Raw genomic sequence first — 8,667 nt, 5'->3', positions numbered from 1 at the left:
GGTCGTTTTTAAACACATCGGGCTACTCCCTAAGTAGTCTGTGCTACTTACTGCATTGTAATCGTACCCAGTAAGATATTTCCTTCATGTAAATGAACTGCACCTGACAGCTTTAGAAAAACACCTGGGCTCAGTACGGTGCTGAGAGCTTAGCGTTGCTGTTCTAATTAGCACGCACTGCATCGGCTATGAGCCCGAACCTTTCAATTATTCCGATCAGTAAGTCAACACGTAGTCCACATGAACGGTAGAAATATTCTCTTGTCTGTCTCTTGTTTGTATAGAACTGAATGTCCCTGACAATGTACTGTTAGTTTTAATTGAAGAACGGCATTTGTGTTCAAATATACCAGACAAGTTTATGTAACTGCTCATGCGACACTCAGTTGTAATTAGTCAAGAAAAAAAAGTCGAACAACAGCTGCGGGTTTGATTCTGAACGTATGAGATTGCAGCGCCTTTTACTTCCATTGACAAATGATAGAGATTCGAAGAGAGATCCTTCAGACCAGCAAGCAAACCCACGGCTTTTTCGGTTTTCTATCTAGGCAACGTTGGTGTCTGCAATAGCATACATGAAAGCGTGATGCAATTTCTGTGGCTACATTTGTTGCACGTCATGCACAGTAAGAGTGTTTCTAACACCAAATAAAAAGTCAACAATTAGCGATCACGCCTTCTCCTCAGTTAACCCACTGAAACCCTTGCTGTTAACAGTTCTTGACTGCGTGCTTTACCAGCACCTACATATCGTGTCGGTTCTTTCAGCTTTATTCATTAGGTTTTCAAAGGCATAAGTAGAGCACCAGAGGTGCGAACGCAAAATGTGTAGTTATCTGAAGAATTGATTTCCATGGCAGCGGGTCCAAGCGATTTCGCGTTGTTATAGTACCAGGAAAGGAAAAGCGGCACTTCGCCTCTGCCGCGCAGGCACAAGGCGACGTGCGGCAGACGCCGGAGTCAGCAGGTTTCGCACCTGCGCGGGGAAGCCCCAACGCATTTCGAGCCCATCGCCTTAACCACTCGAGCACGACAAATGCGAGCTCGCCGCCGCCGCAATTCTCCTATAATCAAACACGGACTGCGATTTGGCTGCGGAAACCTTTTTAAAGTTGCTCTCCGTTAAAAAAAATACCTTTCACAAGATTCGTGCCGGCAGACAGACACGCCTCAGAGGGTTTAAGGCTGGCTTCACGTTCAAATGATAAAGTCCCCCAGTCCGGATGTCAAAATGCAACTTTGGCAGACAGAAAAAACATCAACAAACCAAAAATGTGGACAAGGATTTTACAAGCTGCACCACACTGCACTTTCAAAAGCATTTACATTCGTGTTAGACGCAGGAATTGCCTTTGATTTGCGCGCTTACGAACGCCATAGAAAACGAAACAAAACTAAAGCCCTCAGCTCCTGCACTTGATTATAATGCCGTTACGTGTCGAAGCAGGAATTTACGTCATCCTACCACTGCAACACGGGGAATAGAGGGAAATGAGCACAAGCTACGAATTGTCTCTAATCAGTCCCTACAGTTGTAAGACGCCTGGAAGCGTGCACCCCCATCATTAATCTTTGCGCATCTGTGCAAGGTAAACTCTGGAGCAGTCTCTGAAACGGCTCAAAGGAAACACGTGATTGATTCCATATGCATCTGGGGTTCATTTCTTATTTACATTTAATTCAAGGGAAAGGCTTGGGTCAGTTTCAGACGGCCTCCAACAGCGAGATTCAAGCGCCCCACCTTCAGCCCAATCTGCGCCGCCAGAACGACAACAGCTCCTCTGGTCTTTGGGGTGCGGTTGTGACCCCGTAACCTAAAGTGTTGGTGGCAGACAAATGGAGACTAACAGGTGATGTCCTAGGACATGACTACATTGTGACACTCGGTGGGGATGGTGACCATTGCTTGGAAAAGAGTGCGAGGCCCCTTTAGAAAAACATTTTGTTAACAGGCATTCTGCCTCAGCCTAAACACCTATAGCTTGCAAAGCGCATGCTATTAGACAGGCACCTCTGCAAGACCTTAAGAGTCTCTTAAACTAGTGATAGTAAGGTGTTCCCAATGGGCGATGTTTGGCTTTCAAATCATCTCTCTGTGGAAGCGCCGAGATGCAGCTGTTTAAGGCTTAGAAGCAGCTGACTGTTTCACTACCTAGCTGATTACTGTCAGTCAGGGAGCTCAGAGGTGAAAAGCCTGTCTGAGAGACAATTCGCCGTCGATGAGTTCAATATGTTCCGTACCAGCTCGGCGCAACTGAGATCATCTTGGTAGCCGTGTAGCTCAGATGAGTGAGAGCGTGTGTGTGTGTACCACCGTGATTGGATGCCGGTCCTTCTCAGGTCACAGTAAACCTTCTGCTGCCTAACTTCCCTAATTTTGGGGATCCCTTTGAAAAAGCAAAGGAAAAAAAACTGGCTCTTCATCAGCATGATCGACCTCACCCAGTGTGGCGCAGTGGCCTAATGGCTAAGACACTGGCCTCCTAAGCCAGGGATTGTGGGTTTGAGTACCATCTGGGGTGCTCCTGTCCCATTTTGAGCGTACAAATGTCCTTTTGATTTGCAAAGCTACAACCCCACCTTACTCAGTGAGCGTCTCTTCTTTTCTCTCACATACAGTTGGGAGAAAAACTTTTGTAAACAGCCCTTCGGAATGATGTGGATTTCTGCATGAATGGCTCCTAACATGTGATCTTATCTTTATCTAAGTCATAATAATTAATAAAGAGAGTCTGATTTAACAAACAACACAAGCCCAACATTTGACATTGCTGTTTCTTTATTGACCAAATGGTTTAAACAATCAAGGTCATTGATGGAAAAAGTACGTGAACCCTTATATTAAGGAGCTAGTGGAACCTCCTTTATGACAAAAACCTCAATCCCCACTTTCTGTAGCGGCTGGTCAGACCTGAGCAGCGGTTAGGAGGTATTTTGGCCTATTCCTCTATGCAAAACTGTTTCAGTTCATGTATATTTTTGGGATGTCTTGCGCTGAACGGCCTGCTTCAGATCACGCCACAGCACTTCAATGGGATTGGGGTCAGGACTCTTACTTGGCCATCCCAAAATACGGAATTTCTTCTGTTTCAGCCACTCTGTTGTTGATGTACTCCTTTGTTTTTGTCATGCTGCATGACCCAGCCTCTTTCGAGTTTTAGATCACAGGCAGACACCCTGACATTCTGCTGTAGAATTTCCTGATACATCTTGGAATTCATCGGTCCCTCGATGATTGCAAGCCGTACAGCCTCCGCCATGTTTCCCAGGTGGGATGAGGTTTTGGAGTTGGTATGCAGTGTTTTGTTATCTCCAAACATAACGCTGTGCACATTTACCAACAAGTTCAACTTTTGTCATGTCTGTCCACAGAACATTGTTCCAGGAGTTGCTGTGGAACATCCATGTGGTCTTTAGCAAACTTGAGAGGGGCAGTGGTGGTTTTTTTTGGGGGGAGAGCAGTGGTTTCCTCCGTGGTGACCTCGCATGATCACCGCTCCTGTTCAGATTTCTTCTTATGGTGGACTCATGGACACAGACGTAAGACAAAGTCAACCACCTGTTCGCTAGATCCCATCCCCACTCAGCTAGTCAAAGATTCCCTCGAAGGACTGGCAGGACCTATAATTAGTATGATGAATGCATCGCTTGCGTCAGGCGTTGTACCTGATCAATTTAAGGTAGCGGTTGTTAGACCGCTCCTTAAGAAGTCAAATTTGGATCCACAAGTTCTTAACAACTACAGGCCTGTCTCAAAGGTCCCATTTCAATCTAAAAGTTTTGAGAGAATAGTTGTTGCCCAATGTCAATCGTATCTGGATTCAAATAATATACTTGAGAAATTTCAGTCTGCTTTCTGAAACTGCATTAACGAGAGTCGTAAATGATATTCTCTTAGCTACTGATGTGGGGAATGCAACAGTGCTTGTGCTTCTAGATCTTAGAGCTGCCTTTGACACGGTTGACCTCTCTGTTTTGTTACACAGGCTTGAGTTTGAGGTTGGCTTATCTGGAACCGTCCTTCAGTGGTTTACTTCACATTTTACTCATCGTTTTCATTATGTTCAAATATCTAATAATTGTACTGCTTCATCAACGTCACCAGTTCAATTTGGGGTACCAGACGGATCAGTGCCGGGGCCAATATTGCTCTCTCTCTCTACATGCTGCTGCTAGGTAGGATAATACGAAAAAATAATATGAACTTTCATTCATATGCTGATGACACTCAAATAAACATTTTGTTCACACCAAACGACAACTTTTCTATTATCACTTTAGTTAAATGCATTAATGAAGGAAAGACTTGGATGTGTGAAAACTTTTTGTTACTCAACTCTGAGAAAACTGAGGATCTGTTGATCGGAGGCAACAATACTGATAGGACTACTATAACTTCAGCACTTAACTCAGAGGATTTAAACATTTGCCTCAAAGAGACAGCACGTAACCTAAGTGGCATATTAGACACAAGGCTCTTAACAACTTGCATTGTTAAGTGCCTTGAGACAACCTTGTTGTGAAAGGTGCTATATAGAAATACATTGATTTGAACTGAATTGACAATGTAAAATGTTGTGTGTGTTGTTTGTTAAACAAGACTGTCTTTATTTATTATTATGCGTCAGATGAAGATCAGATCACATTTTAAGAGCCAATCATGTAGAAATCCAGATCATTCGCGTTTTAAAAGTTGCGGGAAAAGCAAAACAGGTGCTTTTCCTTTGTTGCGCAGACACACGACGACACCGTAGGCGGCAGGACTCGAAGCTTCGCAGGGAGACCCCGATGGCTTTCTAGTCCATCACCCTAACCACTCAGCCGCCGCCGCCGCCACTGCCTTTTTGATGCAGTCTAACATAGAGTGCCGGGCAGCGGCGGAAACCTTTTTCAAAGTCGCTTTCCGTTTAACAACAACAAAAAAAACTTTCACAAAATGCATGCTAGCAGACAAATGCGCCTCAGAGGACTTAAGGCTGGCTTCAAGTTGGAATGATAAAGTCTCCCCGTCCGGTCAGGAAAAGGGAACTTTGTTAGACAGAAAGAAGGAAGTAACAATAACGGAGAATTGTGTGCAAGGATTTTAGAAGCTGCGCAGCCCTGCAGTTTCAATAGCCCTTTTATTCGTGTTAGATGCTGGAATTGCCTTTTTTTGACGCTCTTACGAATGCGATGTCAACGAAAACAGAACAAAGCACAAAAAACCCTCAAGTCCTGCAGTTGGATAGAATGCCGTTACGCGTCCAAGCCGTATTTGACTTCATCCTACCATTGCAACACGGGGCGTATATGGAAACGAACACACGCTACGAATTGTCTCTAATCAGTCCCTACAGTTGTAAGGCGCCTGGAAGCGTGCACCCCCATCATTAATCTTTGCGCATCTGTGCAAGGTAAACTCTGGAGCAGTCTTTGAAACGGCTCAAAGGAAACACGTGATTGATTCCATGTGCATCTGGGGTTCATTTCTTATTTACATTTAATTCAAGGGAAAGGCTTGGGTCAGTTTCAGACGGCCTCCAACAGCGAGATTCAAGCGCCCCACCTTCAGCCCAATCTGCGCCGCCAGAACGACAACGGCTCCTCTGCTCTCCGGGGTGCGGTTGTGACCCCGTAACCTAAAGTGTTGGTGGCAGACAAATGGAGACTAACAGGTGACATCCTAGGACATGACTACGTTGTGACACTCGGTGGGGATGGTGACCATTGCTTGGAAAAGAGTGCGAGGCCCCTTTAGAAAAACATTTTGTTAACAGGCATTCTGCCTCAGCCTAAACACCTATAGCTTGCAAAGCGCATGCTATTAGACAGGCACCTCTGCAAGACCTTAAGAGTCTCTTAAACTAGTGATAGTAAGGTGTTCCCAATGGGCGATGTTCGGCTTTCAAATCATCTCTCCGTGGAAGCGCCGAGATGCAACTGTTTAAGGTTTAGAAGCAGCTGACTGTTTCACTACCTAGCTGATCACTGTTAGTCAGGGAGCTCAGAGGTGAAAAGCCTGTCTGAGAGACAATTCGCCGTCGATCAGTTCAATATGTTCCGTACCAGCTCGGCGCACCTGAGATCATCTTGGTAGCCGTGTAGCTCAGATGAGTGAGAGTGTGTGTGTGTGTACCACCGTGATTGGATGCCGGTCCTTCTCAGGTCACAGTAAACCTTCTGCTGCCTAACTTCCCTAATTTTGGGGATCCCTTTGAAAAAGCAAAGGAAAAAAAAAACTGGCTCTTCATCAGCGTGATCGACCCCACTCAGTGTGCCCCAGTGGCCTAATGGATAAGGCACTGGCTTCCTAAGCCAGGGATTGTGGGTTTGAGTCCCATCTGGGGTGCTCCTGTCCCTTTTTGAGTGTACAAATGTCCTTGTGATTTGTGAAGCTGCAACCCCACCTTACTCAGTGAGCGTCTCTGCTTTTCTCTCAGTTGGGAGAAAAACTTTTGTAAACAGCCCTTCGGAATGATGTGGATTTCTGCATGAATGGCTCCTAACATGTGATCTTATCTTTATCTAAGTCATAATAATTAATAAAGAGAGTCTGATTTCACAAACAACATACGCCCAACATTTGACATTGCTGTTTCTTTATTGACCAAATGGTTTAAACAATCAAGGTCATTGATGGAAAAAGTACGTGAACCCTTATATTAAGGAGCTAGTGGAACCTCCTTTATTGACAAAAACCTCAACATCCAACAAACCTCAGCATCCGCCATGCTTCCCAGGTGGGATGAGGTTTTGGAGTTGGTATGCAGAGTTTTGTTATCTCCAAACATAATGCTGTGCACATTTACCAACAAGTTCAACTTTTGTCACGTCTGTCCACAGAACATTGTTCCAGGAGTTGCTGTGGAACATCCATGTGGTCTTTAGCAAACTTGAGAGGGGCAGTGGTGTTTTTTTTGGGGGGGAGAGCAGTAGTTTCCTCCGTGGTGACCTCGCATGATCACCACTCCTGTTCAGATTTCTTCTTATGGTGGACTCATGAGCACAGACGTAAGACAAAGTCAACCACCTGTTCGCTAGATCCCATCCCCACTCAGCTAGTCAAAGATTCCCCTGAAGGACTGGCAGGACCTATAATTAGTATGATGAATGCATCGCTTGCGTCAGGCGTTGTACCTGATCAATTTAAGGTAGCGGTTGTTAGACCGCTCCTTAAGAAGTCAAATTTGGATCCACAAGTTCTTAACAACTACAGGCCTGTCTCAAAGGTCCCATTTCAATCTAAAAGTTTTGAGAGAATAGTTGTTGCCCAATGTCAATCGTATCTGGATTCAAATAATATACTTGAGAAATTTCAGTCTGCTTTCTGAAACTGCATTAACGAGAGTCGTAAATGATATTCTCTTAGCTACTGATGTGGGGAATGCAACAGTGCTTGTGCTTCTAGATCTTAGAGCTGCCTTTGACACGGTTGACCTCTCTGTTTTGTTACACAGGCTTGAGTTTGAGGTTGGCTTATCTGGAACCGTCCTTCAGTGGTTTACTTCACATTTTACTCATCGTTTTCATTATGTTCAAATATCTAATAATTGTACTGCTTCATCAACGTCACCAGTTCAATTTGGGGTACCAGACGGATCAGTGCCGGGGCCAATATTGCTCTCTCTCTCTACATTCTGCTGCTAGGTAGGATAATACGAAAAAATAATATGAACTTTCATTCATATGCTGATGACACTCAAATAAACATTTTGTTCACACCAAACGACAACTTTTCTATTATCACTTTAGTTAAATGCATTAATGAAGGAAAGACTTGGATGTGTGAAAACTTTTTGTTACTCAACTCTGAGAAAACTGAGGATCTGTTGATCGGAGGCAACAATACTGATAGGACTACTATAACTTCAGCACTTAACTCAGAGGATTTAAACATTTGCCTCAAAGAGACAGCACGTAACCTAAGTGGCATATTAGACACAAGGCTCTTAACAACTTGCATTGTTAAGTGCCTTGAGACAACCTTGTTGTGAAAGGTGCTATATAGAAATACATTGATTTGAACTGAATTGACAATGTAAAATGTTGTGTGTGTTGTTTGTTAAACAAGACTGTCTTTATTTATTATTATGCGTCAGATGAAGATCAGATCACATTTTAAGAGCCAATCATGTAGAAATCCAGATCATTCGCGTTTTAAAAGTTGCGGGAAAAGCGGAACAGGTGCTTTTCCTTTGTTGCGCAGACACACGACGACACCGTAGGCGGCAGGACTCGAAGCTTCGCAGGGAGACCCCGATGGCTTTCTAGTCCATCGCCCTAACCACTCGGCCACCACCGCCGCCACTGCCTTTTTGATGCAGTCTAACATAGAGTGCCGGGCAGCGGCGGAAACCTTTTTCAAAGTCGCTTTCCGTTTAACAACAACAAAAAAAACTTTCACAAAATGCATGCTAGCAGACAAATGCGCCTCAGAGGACTTAAGGCTGGCTTCAAGTTGGAATGATAAAGTCTCCCCGTCCGGTCAGGAAAAGGGAACTTTGTTAGACAGAAAGAAGGAAGTAACAATAACGGAGAATTGTGTGCAAGGATTTTAGAAGCTGCGCAGCCCTGCAGTTTCAATAGCCCTTTTATTCGTGTTAGATGCTGGAATTGCCTTTTTTTGACGCTCTTACGAATGCGATGTCAACGAAAACAGAACAAAGCACAAAAAACCCTCAAGTCCTG

At 44.4% G+C, this 8,667-nt stretch overlaps 1 non-coding gene across 1 annotated transcript; it reads left to right on the top strand.

The window, feature by feature from the left end:
• The first annotated feature begins 6,255 nt into the window (after positions 1–6,255).
• On the top strand, positions 6,256–6,328 carry trnar-ccu (transfer RNA arginine (anticodon CCU)). The gene has a single exon. It is a non-coding gene; the product is annotated as a tRNA-Arg (tRNA).
• Positions 6,329–8,667: the final 2,339 nt, after the last annotated feature.

This window comes from Lepisosteus oculatus, unplaced genomic scaffold (genome assembly GCF_040954835.1).
Source record: "Lepisosteus oculatus isolate fLepOcu1 unplaced genomic scaffold, fLepOcu1.hap2 HAP2_SCAFFOLD_96, whole genome shotgun sequence".
In the NCBI taxonomy this organism is placed as follows: Eukaryota; Metazoa; Chordata; class Actinopteri; order Semionotiformes; family Lepisosteidae; genus Lepisosteus; species Lepisosteus oculatus.
Note: the sequence above shows the minus strand (reverse complement) of the source record. Positions and strands in the feature narration are given on the sequence as shown.